The sequence below is a fragment of the Phaenicophaeus curvirostris genome, chromosome 1 (assembly GCF_032191515.1).
Source record: "Phaenicophaeus curvirostris isolate KB17595 chromosome 1, BPBGC_Pcur_1.0, whole genome shotgun sequence".
NCBI classification, from domain to species: Eukaryota; Metazoa; Chordata; class Aves; order Cuculiformes; family Cuculidae; genus Phaenicophaeus; species Phaenicophaeus curvirostris.
The window spans coordinates 103,733,580-103,753,903 of record NC_091392.1 but is presented as its reverse complement, the minus strand read 5'-3'; the positions used below and the strand labels follow the sequence as shown (position 1 = coordinate 103,753,903).

At 37.8% G+C, this 20,324-nt stretch overlaps 1 long non-coding RNA gene across 2 annotated transcripts in view; it reads right to left on the bottom strand.

Moving 5' to 3' along the window:
- The window catches only part of LOC138727808 (uncharacterized), a 63,381-nt gene extending 44,428 nt beyond the window's left edge, over positions 1-18,953 (bottom strand). For both annotated transcript variants that reach the window (XR_011338618.1, XR_011338619.1), the window contains exon 1: positions 18,876-18,953. This is a non-coding gene — a long non-coding RNA (uncharacterized lncRNA). The remainder of the gene's footprint in view (positions 1-18,875) is intronic.
- Between the last annotated feature and the right edge of the window lie 1,371 nt (positions 18,954-20,324).

Below are 20,324 nucleotides of genomic sequence, written 5' to 3'. Positions count from 1 at the left end.
TCAGTATGGGGGGGGGGGGGCATACATCATTTGTTCCAGTACTAAGTGCTGAACTGCATTCTTGGTGTTCTTGTTCTTTTCCCTTGCCTTCCCTCTTATCTCTTCCATCTTCTCTTTGTCTCTCTGTCCTCCCTTCACAAGGTTAAAATTACAAGCAGTCTGAATATTCAGGATTTTAGATGAATTATAACTCTTCTTTCTTCTGCACCATGTTCCCTTTGGGAAGAATGCTGTCCTCAAGAACTCTCCAGAATCTGTAAGATTAGCTGTAGTCTGGGTCTGAAACAAGCAGACACAACCTCTAGGGCTTCTCAGCACCAGTAATTCAAGTGTGAGCTCCAGTGAGAATTCTTTAGTTCTCAGGACTCTGGGCAGTAGGGCTGCCCTCTTTTCTTCTATTTGCTGCTACTGTCTTCAACAAATTGGCATTACAGCTTTCTAGCCTATGCTCTTTCAGAATCCACCAGTTTAAGATAGGTATCTCATATCTTTTCTCCTTCATGGTTAGGCTCTTCAGAGGTCTAAAGGGGCACAAAGGGTTAAGCACTTCTTCTGTTCTCCTTGGTAAAGCAGAAGAGTATACATCTGTGGCCCAACTCTGTTTGCCTCAGCCATGAGAGTAGTTTCATTGAAGTTACTCTTAAAGCATGCTGGCTTTGCCCCTTGTGAAGAAAGCTTCCTTCACCTTTGGCACTGAATGCAAGATGACTCACTCTTCTGCTTCTACTACAATACTTAGGTCCAATAGATAAGGAAGGCAATCCGACTTTTAAGTTCTCCTATTCTGTGAAGTTAACCTTCACTTTAATCCTTATACTTTTCATTCGTTTTCATGAGTGTGATTTCTTGAACATGCCAGGTCATGAGATTCAGGAGCAAAAAGAGAAGGGGCAAAAAACATTGTTAGAAGAGAATGCTAATTCTGAGAGTAAGCGTTGAAAGGTTGAGTCAGTCTGTGTCACACTGTGAGAGTTCAGCAATGCTCCATTCATTTGTGTGACAATCCTCATTATGAGGAAGCTTTTTAAAAGCAATTCATTCTGTGGAAGCTTTAGATGCAGTTCCAAAAGCAGAAAATAAAACCTAGGAGAACTGGGGAAGCAAAAAGAGCAGGCAGTAGAATCAAGTAGGAAGGCATACAAAAATCAAATCTTTTGCAAGTTCATTTTTTCATTATGTTTGACATTCTTTAGGAGACAGAACTGCAATGCACACTTGTGGCCTCAGGCAGCAGAGCTGGAAGAAGATATTTCAAGAACTCCAAAACACAAACACAGCTGTATAACACAGAAAAGATATAAAAACTAAATTGAAAGGATCATGATTGCTAACTTGCTTCAAAATTACATCAGCCAAGATAGTCTATTTTGAAGTAGAAAATTTAACATATTCCTAACTATTTTACCACTTTTTTTGACCTTTAAGCAGTGATCAAAAGATGTAGTATCTAAAGTTCAGCTGAAAAATTAATTTCAAATCAATCCCATCCCAAGCATATTAGGCAGATTTTCTGAAGAAAAGAAAGAATAACTGGAAGTTGTGTGTGATATTTTGGAAGATGATAGGTACTGCCAGTAATAGTTCTAAGTAGATACCGAGAAAAATATTTAACTTGATGACACCCTATGGGTTCTAACAACCTCTGGGATTTGTGCTTGTCATTTTTAAGTCAATCACAACATCACTGAGACATTAAAAAGGAAACAAAGAGAGGTTTGTTCTCCCTCTGCTGGTTTTGGAGCAGCAGGTAGCTAACAAATGCTGTACCCAGATCTCTGCTGTTTGACGTAATTCAGTGATGATGAAGCAGAAGCACTGAGCTTTGCCTTTCAGAGTGCTTTTGTATGTTTTGCTGCTATTAAACAAGTGAATAAAAAAGTCGAAATGCATTTTATCTCTCTTTTAGAGGAAAAGTACATTTCGCTTTTTGAGAGTGATAAGAAGGCAATTTCTAATGCTCACTGAATCTCAAGGCACTTAGCAACAATCAACTCTTGGCTGATGCTTAGGGTAAAACTGTAAGGCTGAGTTGCTTGCACAGTACAGATATTAACAAACTCTCTCCAGGTCTTGTTGGTATTAACGTTTTCGGCGTCTGTCTGAGCTAATTGTGCATTGAGTCTCAGCTATGTTTATTTGCCTAGTAGGATTGAGGATTTAACTCATATACTCAGAGAATGTAAATACAAAAGACTTCCTATTAAAAACAAAATTTGGAAGAGATGAGATTTAACATAAATATGCTAGCTTGTTCATGAAAATAAATTTATACTCATTCTATTTACAGGAAAATGCAAATGAGTTTGAGACAGGTTGATATTCTGGCATGCTTTTGTGCAAAGATTTTCCTGCCCTGCACAGCATCCAAAGGTACTATGTAGAAGGATGGTTCCTCTCATGCAGCGGGGGTACTCCAACTGGCAGCTTTTGCGGAAAGAGGAAGCTGGAAAATGTTGCATTTACATTTTAGTAAAAACTTAAGAGAGAATAGAAGTCCAATGAGACTTCTGGGATGAGTTACATTTTATTCATACTGATTGAAAAACCCCTTAACCTTCAGAAGAACAGAAGTTGACCTTCTGCACATAAAAATATATGAGTAAATATTTTAAGTCTGATCAAAGCTGGGTTTTCGTTCCAACATTAAGTCAGTGACAAAGGTGTTACAAGAATGGAGTGGAATAAGTGAAGTACATGCACAAACATCGGAGACATACAACCCCAACTTTCTCCTTGGGATCTTGTGATGTTCTAAACCACTAAATTCATATGCATGTTCATGTTTGAATATATTGCTACACTCGTACAGCTATAAAATACTATTCCTCTACTAGCATATTCATAATTTTACTATTTCTCTGTCCTTTTTTCTGCCATGTTCTGCTCTGGAGCAGCATTTATACAATTCCTTCTATGCAGGCCAGAGTTGCAGAGATCAGCTGGCAAGTTCTAGTTTGGTGATGTAACTGAAAATAAGCCTAGTTCCTATGCAGATACAAGTTCCTCAAGGACGACAGAATTGCACTAGCCGAACACCTGTGTAAATAACTGGAGGACCAGGACACCTTGGTGGTGCATCCCACATTTTTGACCTTAACACACTCTACATCATTTGTAGAATAACTCTTAAAAGTAATTTCAGAGGAATATAAGATGCCCTCCTTCAGCAAAGAAACTTGCGTAAGGCATACATGAAAAACATGTGAGAAAATTCTGCTGGCCGTTTGACTAGCTCGAAGGCACAGAATTGGTTAACATAATGAAGCATGACACATCATCAGGAGCCTGCATCTGTCTGGAGAAGTGTCAAACAGAACAGTTTTATGAAGCATGAATAGCATGCATTATGGAAAGAGAAAAAGATTTTAGTTTTATTTCAATCACAGGAAACAGCCTACCACCCCTAGGATAGAGATGGTTCCATAGTCAAGATTGCATAGTTCAGAAAGTCATGTAAATTATTATGGTATGAAAACCCACAAAAGCATCAAGCCCAGTCTTTAATTTGTTGGAGAATTGTAGATAAACTCCATCCTTTTTATGTTATATTTTTTTTCCTCTAAGACTAAGAAAAATAATTCGTACTTTAAAATAAAATGGACAAAGAATAACATAAAAATTGAACTACATAAATTATTCATTTGATTCAATTTTATAAGAGAAATATATATTCAAGGAACATTTTCCTTGTGATTCACTGAAAACTGTATTTTTAATGGGACATATATGCTTAAATTTTCTGGATAGTTCAGAGTGATAATGTACATCTGCCTACTATCTCCCGCTGTGAAGATTACAACATCTATGAAGTATGTTTATAAAATTCCAAAACTGGAGAAAGAGATCAGATCTGGCTGTGTTACAGTCTCATTTTAGAATGCACCCAGTAACTTGATAATCATTTACACCAGAGACTCTACTACGCTTTCTTATGAACTGCAGCTATATAATACAGAAGGAAAAAAAAATCCTTCCTTTCAGCAATGACTTTTGTATGACTAGAGCCAGTAGGAAGGAGTCTCAGTTTCTGAAGACACAGATTTAATGCCCAGACTAAGACTTAGTTCAGCTCCTACTCCACGTGATGGAAATTGCCTCACAGGATCTGGACTGGCTGTGGATCTACTCTGCTCAAAAGTACCTGACAGTAGTTGTAACCTTCACAATAGCTTTTGGTACATCCTCCCTTTTCTTCAGCAGCTCTTTCAGTCTGATTTGAAATTCTTTTGCCCACTTTTGCTCCCTTCTAACCAATGTCATACATGAAAAAATATAGTTCCACACTTGATTTTCTTTCTAGTCCCTTTTAACTTATCAGACACCATTATTTCTGCTGAAAATGTCCTTTGGTATCTTCAAAATTCTACATTTGGACTTATCACCCCCACTAAATGATGTAATGAATGAACTGTTTTAATAAGAATACTTTCTACTAAACTGGCAACGGAGCTGTTAGTATCTCATTCTTATCACTGTCACAAAATACATCAGGGCTGTGTCAAGATTGGGAATTAATTATTTTAGAAAGGTGTCTTTTCTGAAATTTTGAAGTGTTCTTATAAATATTTGAGTAAAATATTCTCAAGTCATTTCCTGAATTTAATCTTAGAAATAAAAATCACATAATCATAATAATAATAATTGAAATGAACCCTCCCCAAACAACTGTATGTAGTGTATAAAGCAGTCATTAAGACTTATTTTTGAATGAAAGTATTAGACTAATTTGTTTCCTTTTGTACATAATTTACAATAAGTAAAAAGAAAATCTAAACCTTATCCTGAAATATTCCAAAAGAATTATGAGGCTAGGGATACTCTATCACTGTGCCCAGTTATTTTCTGTGTACTAATTCCTGCACAGCATGATCTACTTGAGAGGTGTGAAAGATCAACAGCTGTGAAAACAGAGCAATAGCTGCACTGAAGTTTCACACCTGGATTCAGAGACTCCTCCATCAACTGCATGAACTTTGTTCTTTAACTATAACGCAAAGGGATGTTTTTAAGTGCCACGCTGCTGTTTTCTTAGTAAACAATGGGCATAATTAAAGCTGTTATGTATCGTCCAGGCAACAGGATGCTAGTATTAAACTGGAAAAAATATGACTTAGGATTTAATTGGCTAGATTTGTCATTCTTCTGCTATGGATGATAAAACTACAGATGAGAAAAGTGGGAGTAAATTTTTGTTATTGCATGGGAAATGGCTACAACACTTAGCCATAAATGCAGTTCATACTGAAGTGTTATTAGTAAGCTGGCTTCTAACAGAGAAGTTTATTTTAGGACAGCGTAATGTCTGTTGTGCTGGATTGTATTACATCTAGTAACCAGAGCTACCTACAGATCTGGAAATAACAATAGCTGGCGAAAAATGTGAGAGTTAACAGAATCACTTTGTGAATTTAAACCCAGAAGCCAGTGATACAGTAATCACTTTCTGTTCTCAGAGGAGACTAAGAAATTAGCAGACAGATAGGGCAGGAGAAAAGAGGTGTAATCCATCATTCTCTGGGCATTTTTTCTTTATTAGGAAAATGGTGCTAAGGCAACTGGAAGAATTTAGTGCTTTCAAAAACCCATCAGCTACGTTAATGATACAGAACATAATGAGAAGTGGTTAAAATGGAATGGAACAAACCCAAAAAATAGGAATTCAAGGCAACAGCTGTCCAAAAAGGAATATCCCCATCTTTCATTTAGAAACCTTCAGCAGGCTGACTGAGCAATTCCATGCTGCAGAAATGCCTTTGGGATGTGCTCCTGCTGGCATCCTTGTACCACCTGCTTTCAAAGTGCTGCGCCATGGGCCTTAGCATTTGAACAGACTTCTGTGAAAGGGAAATGTCAACTTCCATCTGATGTTTCAGTTTTGTAGTTAGAAAAGTCATCCCTACATAAGCAGTGGCTAGGCTTATGGAGATGATGTACACATGCAGAAAGGGCTCTGTACTACTTATTTCAGTGACACTGGAATCTGTCTCTTGATTTTGCTACCCAGTTAAAGCAATTGTATGGTGAATGAACAGTAAATCTCATGCATGTGAAATAAGACCTATACTATACTAGCCAGTAGATGGGAACTCAGGAACATTGCCCCCTCAACTTCAGCTTGAAGTCTTTAAAAGATTCTTATAAGAAATGGTTTTTTTTAAAAAAACATTCAGTTATTGACGTTTTCCTTTTGAAAATATTTCCTATGTCATGGCTGAGGTGATTTATACAATAATAGACCTTCTGGTCTCCCCCTTGCTGTTATTATGAAACATTTTTTTTAACATATCAGGGGAAGTGGTCTGAAAAAAGGTTTATATAGAGTGGTTAGGCTGAAGAATAAGTAGAGATAAGGTACCTGGAGAATAAAACTAACTGCACCCTACAGGTTATAGAATAACAATAATATAAAAAATGAGTATTGAAAGTTGGAGAAGCCAGCATAACTGAAACTGGAGCTTAACACTGTAGGTAGAAAAAGCAAGTAGAATAATCTTGTATTGTGAGAGAACTTTACTAAACAGTTATGTTGAATACATTTCTTGGAAGCATGTGACTACTGAAGTAATCAGCTTTCCATTTTGTTTTGTAGATTGTATTGGAATGTGCTTGATGAAAAAAAACTCATTCACCACAGAATATCTTATCATAAAGGCCACCAAAACTGATACGTGCTAATGTTTTATTGACATGGGGCTAGTTCTTCCATCAGAGGACATATTTTAAATATTTAATAGCCAAATTGGGTCTATTTACTCTTTGATACATCTGCACAATGTGTTATTTAGGACAGTTACTGGTTAACAGCCCATGCTACTGAGCACTGTAGCCAACAGGATTTCTATCGAGAAAAAAAAGCTGCTTCCTTCTCATAGCAGTAGGCAGTATCAACTGGCAGCTCAAGAGTAAGTATTCTAATGGAATCAATATTTCAGAAACCTTAAGATGTCCTTTGTGACATCTCTCTCTTACAATTAATCTCATCAGAAGCTGTACTCCTCTTGGGGTACAAAGTTCAACATTCAGGGATGCAAGCGCTCAAACCTGCGAAAAATGAATGTTTGCTAAATATAAGCAACTGAAAAAGTAAATAACAAAAAGGCAGGCCTCTGAATACCTCTAAGCCATTAAAAAGAAATGCACATTAATTCTTCCCAGGGAGACATAAGCTGCTACCCTAATAGATGGCTTGTAAGCTTGATACTTTCTTTCAGGGAGAGTCTGGGAGCAGATCCATCCCTGTAACTAGTTACTTAATTTTTGTGTTTTCTTGCTGTTCATTGCAATGCATTTACAGCAAGTCATTTAAACTACATTCACTCTGAAAAATTAAGCCCTAGTACTACATTTCAATCTAAGAATTTATTTTGTTTCCAGATGTTAGAAGGAGACAGGACACAAACACCTGAAAGCAGACGGAAGCTGTAAATGCCAGGCTTACTTTAGTGCTGTAAGATTTTCTTTCTGCACATACCGTAAGCGTATACAACAGATATTCCAAGATTCCCAGAAATAATTTCCAAGTGCTGGACTATTTTTCTAAGTTTCTGGTTAATTCTGTGCAGCAGGCAGCTCTGGTTTATTGCATTAAAGAAATAAACAAAGCATTTTAAACAACTTCATTTTTTAAGACAAATTACCTTTCTGAAACTCTAAAGAAGTAATCTCACTCAGACACAGGAAGATCTATTGTCCTTTCATCCCTAGGCACAACTTCCATTAAAGCATATGAATATACTTTCTAGTATTTAGATTTTTTTAAAACTATCTCAAATCAAACCCATGAAGAATATTAAGGCCATCTTAATGGACAATTCATTAAATACAGAGAACAAAACACATATATTTTATTGAGCAGAAACAGGGATGTATAACACATAGGTTGCTACAGTAGCACAGCCTTATTTCACTGCAGTACATTACCCCTTCTGCAAGAACACCAAGATAAATGACATAAAACAAAAGAAAAGAAATAAAAAATTAGGGTGTAAGACTAGAGTCTACTTCAGCAGAGCAGCAGTGGATCTCATAGTGGTATTGGTGTGATTAACCAAAAAAAAAAACATAGATAGCAATAAGAGGTATAAAGCTGTCATGAATAACATCCTATCCTCCTTGTAGATAATCTTCATTTAAAGTCTGCTAACTTATTTCTGTTTCAGAACCTATAACAATGTTAACATAGAAATTTTAACTTCAATGATACTGTAAACATGAGCATCATGCTAAGATAGAAATCCTTCTCTCCATTACAGAAACCATAGATGTTACTTCGTGTTTCTGTATGCAACTTCACAATCAGCTCCATGCAGAAATAATTGGAATAGGTAAGAACTTTAACAACATATGACCACCAATTCGTATCTCAGCATCTCAAAATCAAATACTAACTAAACTCAGAAAACATTCAGCAGGAAATCAGATAATATCACCTGCTTTTCTGGTTTTAATGTCCTCCTGAAACAACCAGCAATGTATATACATCCATAATGTAAATATACCCTATATAATCTCTGTACTATTTCTTTTAAGAGGTGAACAAAGACCATTCAATACTTTAGGTCTGACAGTTATTTTCAGCACCCTGGAGTAACTGCCCTCCCTGTGCCCCATTTGTTTTGGAGCAGAGCCAGATAAAACACTCAAAGCTAAAGTTCATTATTTTTCCAAATACTTTAGTATTCTTTTCCACTGTTATAAAGAAAAAGACAAATTGAGTAGTGTCCTATCAATACTATAGGTTCATTGTTCTCAGAGGGATTGGAAAGTGCCTGGGAATAAATCAAAACAAAGATTTTTTAGCAAGTCACCTAAACCTAAACATTTTTTGTTACAACTTTATGCTTGACATATAGAGCATTTATTTTATATAATATCGGTGTTTAAACTCTTTTATCCCTTCCTTCTGTTACAATGTTTGAGAAAGGGTAAAAAAGCCCAATATGTTCTATCTTTCAGCCAGCTTCCTTTGCATTTATAATATTTCATGATGTATCTTTTGGATCTGAACATAGTATCCAGAGGGAAAATGATGTTCCATCCTACTGATACTTCTGTCTTCTGTCTCAGCCGATTAAAGTCTAATCTTCTGTAATGGGTGCTCTTGGCTCCTTAACCAAACTAGTGGTAGTTTTGTACAGGCTCTAAAGGAGGTATAGGCCTAAGCTATAGCCAGGCCAAGAACTCTTCTAGTTCCAATCTATTCTCTGAAAACCCACAAAAGTGCAGAGTGATGCAATAAGATCAAGGCATATGAGCTTGGAACACCAATCACGCAACTAACTTACAAACAGTGAGCAACTTCAGACTCATTAATCTAGTGGGTCTAGAAGTCTCATGCACACGTTTTCTACTGCATGCAATTTGACTGCAAGCCAACCACTTTATTCCATAAATACAACAGCCTAAGTGAGCCTTGTTTGAGTTCTCCCTGTTAGGCTGTGTAGCTGCATGGAGGTGATCTCCCCTTGCATTGGGACATCTTTCAAGCTTGCTCCTCGAGGCAAAGAGACTTTTCATCAACTGCAGATCTTTGGTGAGTAACCAATGTTGTGCATAATCTTGTATTATAACACACTAATACCTTGTCTTGGTAACTTTGACTTTTGTCTTGGTAATTTTGACTTTTCTCTTGGTAACTTTGATTTTTGCCTTGGTCAAATGATTGTGCAGTATGGTAATACAGAGTACCTTGCCATGGAACTTTAAGTTGAAATTTACATCATATTTCAATTAAATCACTTTTGTTAACACCTTTACCAGTGCTTCTTTAAGAATGTACGTGAAGAATTATTTTCCCATAACCAGAAGGCTAGAAGGAAAAGAATCAGCTCCTGCCTCAGCATTCTCATGCCTGTCTTTAACTGCTTCTGGTTTAGAGAAACAGGTTTTTTTTCTACAAAAACAAAGTTGTCTTTTACAAGATGATTTTCTTTTTTCAATCCTAGGAACAGAGCAGATTTATCTCCCTGCCTTCTGACTCTCAACTTCAAAAATACTTGTTACTAATTACTCAGTTCTTCTGTTTATAGCAAGTGCATGCTAAATGATGTAAGGAGAGGACATATTCTGCACACAAACCCAGACACTTCACCCTACCACAGCCATGGCCACTGAGCTCCTTACCTTTACACTCTAATAGACTAAGAAGTGATCACAAGCTGTGATCTATGGGCTGACCTGCACAGAGCAGTACCCTCCAACAAAAGGCAGTACAATCTTCTACCACTCCAATTGGGTTTGAAATAGGTTGTCTACTCTATCTTTTGCTTTGATACCACCTTTTCTTAGAACCCAAGGTCTTGGAAAGAGGCTTTGATGTAGTTACTGGTATGTGGGAGCAGGTACTGCTGTGCTTATAACAAAGTACAACTTTGCCCTTATTAAAGGATGCTTACTGTATATGTTTTTCTTGAGACTTGTCATCAGTGAAGTATACAAGCAGAATAAATAAAATAATAACATGAAATACACCAAAATATTACTTACATTCATCAAAGCCATTCCCATATTACTCCAAATTCAGCATAGCCATGGAGTGAGTACAAACAAGTCAAAAGCTTATGGGTGAGAATAAAAGACTGCGGCAGCAGAAGAAACTTTGTAGTTGGTGTCAACTACACAAGGGGAGCCTACTGATGAAGCTTCTTCCTCCAGCTACAAGAAACTTCACACTCACAAGCTCTCATTCTACTGGGGGTCTTCAGCCACCTTGACATCTGCTAGAAAAGTGGCACAGCAAGCTGTAGGCAATCCAGGAGACTCCGAGAGTGCATCAAAGATAATTTCTTAACCCAGGTAATAGACACCCATACCTGAGGGAATGCAAAATTGGACCTGATGTTCATCAGTGCAAGTGAGTTTATCAGTGATGTCAAGATAAGCAGCAGCTTGGGCTTCAGCAATCACACACTGGTGGAGTTCAAGGGATATGGGACAGGCAAGGCGTATAGTCAGGATCCTAAATTTTAGGAATGCAAAATTCCAGCTCATCAAAGAGTTCATCAGTAGGACCCCCTGAGATGCAGTCCCCAGGGACAAGGGAGCCCAAGAGAGCTGGCAAACACTTAAGGATGCTTTCCATCAAGGACATGAGAGCTCAGTCCCCAGATGTGGGAAGGGAAGAGACCAGAATGGCTGGACCTACTGGTCCAAACTAAGGAGCAAGAGGCAACTACTCAGGCAGTGCAAGCAGGGGCAGGCGATCTGGGAAGAGTATAGGGACAGTGCCTGGTTGTGTAGGGATGCGGTCAGAAAGGCCAAGGTGCAGCTGGAGCTGAACTTGGCAAAGGAAGCAAAGAATAACAGGAAGGGCTTCTATAGGTGTGTCAACCACAAAAAAAGCTTACCCCAACTGATGAATGAAAATGGTGACCTCTTATCGACAGACAAGGAGAAGGCTGAGGTACCCAACATTTTTGCCTCAGTCTTCACTGACAATCACTCTCCTCACCCCTCCTGGATCAATGGACAACAAGATGGGGACCAGGGAGTATAGAAGATGAGGTTTGTGACCACCTGAGGATCCTTAAGATATCTAAGTCTATGGGACCTGACAAGGTGCATCCCAGAGTCTTGAGGGAATTGGCTGATGTGGTTGCAAAGCCGCTCTTCATGATATTTGAAAAGTCATAGCAGGGGAAGTACCTGGTGACTGGAAGAAGGGCAACACTGAATCTATTTTTAAAAAGGGTAGAAAAGATTACTCTAGGTAATACTTATCTATAGGCCTCACTTCGGTGCCTGGGGAGATCATGGAACAGATCCTCCTAGAATCTATGCTAAAGCATATGGAGGACAGGGAGGTGATTTGAGACAGCCGGCACAGCTTCACCAGGGGCAAGGTCTGTCTGACCAACCTAGTGGTTTTCTATGATGGGGTAACCCCCTTAGTGGATATGGGAAAATCAATGCATGTAATCTATCTGGACTTCTGTAAAGCCTTTGACACAGTCCCTCACAACATCCTTCTCTCCAAATTGGAGAGATATGGATTCGACAGGTAGACTGTTAGATGGATAAGGAATTAGTTGTATGGTCACATTCAGACAGCAGTGGTCAATGGCTCGATGTCCAGATGGAGAGTCATGACAAGTGGTGTCCCTCAGGGTTTCATACTGGGACCAGTGTTGTTTAATATCTTCATCAATGATATGGACAGTGAGACCTAGTGCACCCTCAGCAAGTTTGCTGATGATGCCAAGCTGAGTGGTGCAGTTGTCACACTGGCTGGATGGGATGTCATCCAGAGGGACCTGGATAGGCTGGAGAAATGGGCCTGTGTGAACCTCATGAGGTTCAACAAAGCCAAGTGCAAGGTCCTACACCTGTGGTGGGGCAATCCACAGCTTCGCTACAGGATGGGGGATGATATAACTGAGAGCAGCCCTGCAGAGAAGGCCTTAGGGTTGCTGATTGATGAGAAGCTTGACATGAGCTGGCAATGTGTGCTTGCAGCCCAGAAGGCCAACCGTATCCTGGGCTGCATCAAAAGAAGTGTGGCCAGAAAGTTGAGGTAGGTGATTCTGCCCCTCGCATCTGTTCTCATGACACCCTACCTGGAGTATTGTGTTCAGTTCTGGAATCCTTAACATCAGGTTATGGAAATGTTGGAATGGGTCCAGAGAAGGGCTACAAAGATGAATGGAGGGCTGAGGCAGCTCCTATATAAGGACAGGCAGAGTGAGCTGGGCTTGTTCATCCTGGAGGAGGGAAAGCTCCAGAGAGACTATATAGTGGCTCCAGGATGTACAAGAAAGTTGGAGAGGGACTTTTTACAAGGGTATGTCATAGTAAGATGATGGGGGAATATCTTTAAATTGGGAAGGGGAATATTTAGTTTAAACATTAGGAAGAAATTCTTCATGATGAGGGTAGTGAGGCACCAGAACAGGTTGCCCAGGGAAGTTGTGGATGCACCCTCCCTGGAAGTGTTCAAGGCCAGGTTGGATGGGGCCTTGAACAATATGCTATTCTGGAATGTGTCCTCTCCCATAGCAGGGAGGGTTGGGACTAGATGATCCTTAAGGCCAGTTTCATCCCAAACCATTCTATGATTCTGTAATTCTATGATTCTCACATTACCACTCAATAGCATGTAGACAGAAAAAATATGTCAGTTTCTAAAGTTAATAGTGATTCTTTTTGTCCAGTCACTCTCCTGGCCAACTGTTGGGATGTGAGTGCGTGTACTTGTTAGCACACTGTAAAGTGCAACAGACTTGTGACAACTTATTAGTGCAACGGTCCTATGCAGATATAATCTTGTAGTAACTCAGTGGGCTCAATAAAGTTATTTTGGTAAAACTGTCCCCAAGGATACTAAAATACAAGTAAATGTTCAGTTTTATACGAATTCATTGCCTGAGTCAGTTGTATTAGTATGCCATAAAATGTTTCTCCACTTTTTCAAGTGCAATCGACAAGCACTGTTTTCTTCATGGTACCATTCAAGAAAAGAGTACCTATGTATGAACAGTGAAATTATAAGCCTGCACTGTGTAATGCTTCTTTATGTTAACTTCTCTACTATTTACATTTGCTTTTTCTTATTCTCCATATATATGCAGCAGTGACAGTAGATACAGACAAGAGATTGAAATGGAGAGTGGGTTGCACTAAGCAAACTATTCTTCTCACATGTAGTGGGAGAACTATTGACTATTCTACAATGCCGTCATCTTTTCAGACAAGAGCAGTAGAGTTTTTATACCAAGACATACAACTAGAAAGATAATTTACAAATATGGCTAAATGGCTTTGAAATAGTAAAAGACATACTTTTTTCTCCTAAATTCTTTAAGGATTTAAAAAAACTCCCAAAAGATCATTGGTGTAAGAATGAAAATTTTTCCATTGATGTCTCCTCATTTTTTGAAATTAGATATGCTTTACTATTGTAGATGCTCTCAAGAAGTTAAGTTGCAGTCACAACTCCTGTTGACAATAATGAACTTCTGTTAGTATTACATGCTTCTCAAAGCATGCCATAGCAACTTCAATGGGAAGGCTTTCATCGGCAGAGAAGCATTGTGAAGAATCAAATGTGTAACTAGCCAAACTAGAAATGTTTATTTGTATTGTAATCCATAAGAAAACATTTTCATCATCCTATGTCACATAAGTGACTACATAATAAGAATACAAGAAAACTGGCAATTCAGGTCTTGGTGCAATTTCTTACTGCCTTTGGAACACTGGCTGCTTTGTTAATGTGTTAAGATTTTGCCTTCTTTTTCTAGCAGTTGCCTTTAACAGCAGGATTTAATGACTTTCTACAAAGACAAATCACATGCTAAAGAAATGACCTTGCTACCCTTGCCATACCTATAGGGCTAAGATAGGAAAGGTCTCACAGCATCAGCAGTGGCCCGTTTGCCAGTACAGGGAGGGAGAGCCGTTCTGCTTCCACCGGCAGAAAGAAATTCTCTGCCATCTTTCCCAGTACTGCTAACACAAATACCCAGAAGCCCTCTTTTAACCATATTGGTTTTATTAAACGCCATACATATTTTCCTCAGCTTTGTATTATATGCAGTGTGCTATACTGAAGACATTTCCTTTTATAGTTTGTAGTTCCATTTTCTGACTTGAGCCCTCTGTCAATTTTTTTCCTTTGTTGCAGTATGATCCCTCCTGATAAAGGGGGCTTCAGCCTTTCTTAAAAAGAAAGAAAAGCTACTTGCTTTCATAAATAGAAATACTTCAATTATTCTTTGATACTTTTGCACTTCTGTAACATGCTGGACTTTCATTTACCAGACCATCTCTATATGAAAACATACTGCTTGGCAACGTCAATGCAGACTTTTCTTCTGTTTATGTGAAATATATAGCTACTTCACTAATATATTTTAACCCAGACTCTACATTCCTTGCCATTCTTTGGTTCACAGGCTTAAAAAGACCCTCTTCAGATCTGTTTCCCTGCTGTCATATTTTCCTTTTTATATATTGTGAAGAAAGCTTCTTTTTCTGAATTGAAAAATGTCACAGCATGCTTTGTACTGTCTAATTTTTCATCTTATTAATAGCAATAATATAATGCATTTGAACACCACAATATTTTCATAAGATTCATTGGAGGTCTATCTTTTTCCAACTCTAATGTACAGATAAAGAAGCGTAGGGGTTGAAATAGCCTGCTGACCACCTGAACCCAGAAAGATTAAAATCTATGATTCAAAGCTGTTCAAGGGATACAGTTTCTGTAAGAAAGATTCCTGTAGTGCTCTGTCATTAACATCTAGACACTTCATACTGGAAAACTCAGAGAAAAGTAGAAATTCAATTACTTCATATAGCCAAAAATACATGTTTGGAAAAAATGCTAGGTACAGGCATAAGGGTCATTGAGCTGAATTCATACTATCAATTAAACTGTTTGAAGATATTTCTTTTTCTTCTGTAAAGACTAAACTTTTAGGTGGCTCAAAAAGGAACAAGTAACTGAAGCAAAATACCTCCTCTTTTATTTCCTGTAAAGGAGGCAGAAAATAACACCAATAAATATCAAAGAGAATAAAAGCAATATGCTGATAATAATGCTTCCTATGATATTTTAGCCTCCAGAAATTAGGTGCCAGGGAAAAGGTATAATTAGTGATTTGGAATACATGCCATAGTAAGACCAGCTGTACAGTGCCTACATATTATTATCAGAAATGTTTTTTTTTAACAAAAAATCTGTTGGTCCCCTATCTGTGTACACTGATGGACAGGGAGCTTCAGAGGGTTTTCAAGATTTCAAAAAGGCAGATTTAGAGAAAGGCATTAAGTATCTAGAAAGCATAAAAGATTCAGTAACACTCATTTTCATCAAAAAAACTGTCTTTAATAATGAATGTTGTCAGATACCTTAAATGCAGAAAATTTTATGCACACATAATTACATTGAAATAGTTGTAGACAACCAATATAGAGGTAATATCTTGCGTTGACGACTTCTACACTTCCAGAAGCTAAAGACTGTCTTGGATCACAGTCTGGGTACTTTCTAAAAACTGTTAAAAGGGATCCTTGGTCTGATTTGATGAAAACTCTTGACTAAGCTAAGGGTTTTATTGACTTCATTGAGGCTGAGGCTTCACTGACTTTTCAAAACAAAATTTGAAGACAGCTGAACAAAGAGCTTGAAATGCACTACTTTAAAAGATGTATTTAGTTACCAAAACTTAGTAATATTCACAAATGTTATTCTATTTAAAATATAGCTGGGGTTTTTTTATATTAAATATGATTTGTTTCTCCTTGACTTCTTAAATAAAACACACATTGCAATTCCAAACTGTAATTTTTCCAGCTTGCTTAATGAATAACACGTCCAGATGTATTGCACAAATTCTCTGTTGAGTATCATTTATTATATCTGGAAGCCTTGGGACTTTGCTTCTGTACAGAATACTGCTGCTAAGTTGGAGTCATCTGCACTTCAGAGGAATATAAAGAGGTAAAAATCAAATTTCATTTGACACTTTGATTGTTCCTTGAGTATACAAATCTGAGGGGTTTTTATTAATGAAAAGTATTGTGGTTGTGAGAACAGGTGGAATCTGATTGTTCAAGATGTTTCTGAACTGTAGTAAGGGATAAATAGCCTTCAATATCTTTGACAGGTTCTTCCAAGAGATAAATACTACCACTTCAGTCCCGAGAGCTTTTTGGCCATAAGTGAAACTTTTGGTAATCCATAGGAGTTGTGACAAATTGTCAGCTTTTCTGCTTTATTTTTAGGAAGGCTAGAGTTCAATCTATCCTATCTGCTCCCCAGGCTACTAGGAGACTTTTTTGGCAGTTGGAAAGTTGGGTGGGATGCTATTTATATTGCTGTGAAGTACACAACAAAACATCTTGCAAAGTGTTAACATTTCCTTTTTCCACTCATCAAAACTCCTACCATGAAACAGATGCACCAAAGATGAATTAAAGTTCAACTCATACAACCAGGCTTCATTTTCCTGAGTTCTGTATAGGCAGCTCAGATAACAAGAAGCTAAAACTGAGCTGATCAAGGGACAGCAACTCATTGTCCTGCCCTAAGGACAATTCAGGTGAAGTAATGTCTACTTTTCTCTCCTAAATACTGAAATTATACAGTACTTTTCACTGGCCAATCAAAAGGAGAGGACATCAAGAATTACCTTATTTTTAGTAGCTTTTCATGGCCCCAGAAGTTATCTCTCCCTATTGCATCACTGCTGAACTGAAGTGTCCTCTCTGTAGAATAGTTTTCATTGCTTCTGTGTCCTGCATCAGAGTAGTAAGTCTCTATTATATATGGAGCCTCCCAAGGAAGACTGTGCTTTCAGCAGCACAGGGAGAAAATGGGAAAAGCAACAAACACCCAGTCAGATATGTTTCCAAGGCAAAAAATGTGCTTGTCGGTTGCAACAAATCCAAAAGCAACATCCAAGTTTAGTACCATCAACTAACATTTTCCTCCGATTTGTGATGATTCATCTTAAAAGAAACAAAAGAGTTTGATTTACCATAACTAAATTGTGCTTACATCTTTTGAAGAATTTGTCCTGGGAATCTTCATAACCTCTTAACAACCCAGAGCGATTTTTATTGCCAGGTACATTAGTATGTTATTAACAGAATGAATGCCCAATTGCAACCCTCCAGGAATTTTAGAAAAAAATGTTTGCATAAGAAAGATCATAAATGAAAGTATTTGCTTCTCACTAATAAATTTACTAGGAGAGTCTTTCTTCAAAGTATAGTGAGCAGTCATGATCTTTTATCAGTATAAGAATAAAGACAACTAACTTGACAGTTCTGCCTTCTGTCTCCTTTGCACTTATATCAAAATAACTCCTCTGACTTCACTTGGACTGCTTCTGCTTTGTAGTGGGTTTTGAAAATAATCAATATCTAAATTCTTTTATTTCAATGATATTCTCATTTTTCTTGACATATTTTGAAATTCTGAAGGAACTGTAAATGGGACCACCCCTGGTTTGTATGCACTCCTTTGAACTGAAAACCTAAGGTATATGCTGTGCAAACTCCCTTGATGTTTTGACAAGAAGGGACACAGCTTAGGACTGCTGTTTGCAAGATATCCCTCTAACTCATTTAAGCCCTTTCATTAATACTAAGCAGTCCTTTAACAGTGCCTTCTGTTCCTCCACAGAAGTCAACACATCCTAAAAAAACTCATCTAAGGGTCTGGTGTTGGATAGAGAATGTTAGCTTTTGCTATCCTTCATAGTTATACACGTGTGTAGATTCTCTGCTTAACACTTTCTACATATCACAGAATCACTAGGTTGGAAAAGACCCACAGGATCATCGAGTCCAACCATTCCTATCAAACACTAAACCATGCCCCTCAGCACCTCATCCACCCATCTTTTAATACCTTCAGGGATGGTGACTCAACCACATCCCTGAGCAGCCTCTTCCAGTGCCCAGTGACCCTTTACGTAATTTTTATTTTTTCTGATGTCCAGCCAAAACCTCCCCTGGTGCAGCTTGAGGCCATTCCTTCTTGTCCTGTCCCCTGTCACTTGGCAGAAGAGGCCAGCTCCCTCCTCTCTACAACCTCCTTTCAGGTAGTTGTAGAGAACGATATGGTCTCCCCTCAGCCTCCTGTTCTCTAGGCTAAACAACCCCAGTGACAGAGAACACCATGTGCCTATAGGAGGTACAGCAGCTAATGCTGCAGCCAAAATGTTAACAGAAACTTTAGGTGTAGGCACAGAGGTTGCAAAGATTTCAGAATATGCTTTTTACAGGGCTGCATACAAAATTTTCAGACTGAAGTCATGCATGATTACTACATAACATACAGTACTACTGATACTACTTAAACTGTAACATAGGAGGATGATAATGCTGATTCATTCAGTTTTAACATGAAGTGAAAGGCTTACCTGTGACCTTTATATACTAAAATCTGTGTTGAGGAACAGACTGCAGTGCCCATACTTGAAAGAGTACAAGGATGCATCTGTGCCCATCCAAGAGTTGGGGACTCCCAAAAGAGTCACTCTGATGTCCTTGTGCATTTGTGCTGGTGATGTTGCAGATTTGCTCCACTTAGAAAAGAAGACATGCATTTTTTGTAGTCAGGCAAATATTTATTGTCTTTTTTCTGATCAAATTATACCAAGAATCCAGGACAAGTGTTTAAAAATATGAAATTAGGAGAAAACTCACAATTTGCCTAGCTTTTTTGGGGGCTGCTTACAATAATTTTAAGCCTAACATAACTTGAGAGCTACTTTCTTTCTATTGCTTTATGAGAAAACTCTCAAATAAAGCAGAGCTGATGAAATTTCTTGTCTACAATCATTTCAGATAAATCAAATAAATTACATGACCAAAAGGTTACACAAATTATTTAAACATCTGAGTGAAATCTTATGGGACCCATAAACATTTCTCAATGATGAAACATAACAATAAGAGTTTTCTTTGTAGAGGTTATGCTGAGGTTCTTCTGGATTCTTTATATATAAAACCATAAAAAGGGATTCCTGGGATACATATATCAAATGAGATTCCCTCCACCCCTTACTTGCAGCTAATATTTCACTAAAATTTAATAGCATTATCGCTACAAACAATACAATATCCTGTAGAAAGGGATACAATGAATGCTTACTAGAGCACTGGAAAAATAGTATCGAGTTATTTGACACACTTACAAAAAAAAAATAACAGAATATGAACTACATATTCTAATTTCTCTGAGGCACTACCAGGCTATTTTTTAGTGTCTGAATAGTGTGTAGCATGAAATGATTCCAAACACTAAGATACAATGAAAAATTTTAAAACTGCAAATTAAGATGTTGCATAACAGTTCATTCAATTTTCTATATCTTATTTACAAAGATCCCACTCCTACCTTCTCGTTGCTTGTTCACATTTACAAAGCACGGCATCATTTGTGTTTATAGTTGCAGTTTACCCGGTAAGTATAATGTAACTTCCATCAAACATGGTGTAACGAATAAATAGATTTACACTACCCTCCCCCACCTCCCAAGCTACATAATTCTATAGCTTATGAAATGAAATTAACAATAACACATTGAAGATGTCCTGCAATACCTAACCATTGCATCTGGATGTACAAAAGGTGCATGTAGACATGCTAGTGGTATGTTCAAATTATTACTTTACAGAATCTAAGCTTGCATTTTTGAAGTAATCGAATCACTGTGATTTTTGCAGAAAGAGCTTGTCTTGAAAGTGCTTTATACAGAATTAGTTGTTTTGCGGTGTTAGTGCAGTGTGATGAGATTTGTAACTGCAACCATTATCAAATACAGATCCAGAGGTTTTTATTTCAGAGCAGAGACTTGATCACTCAT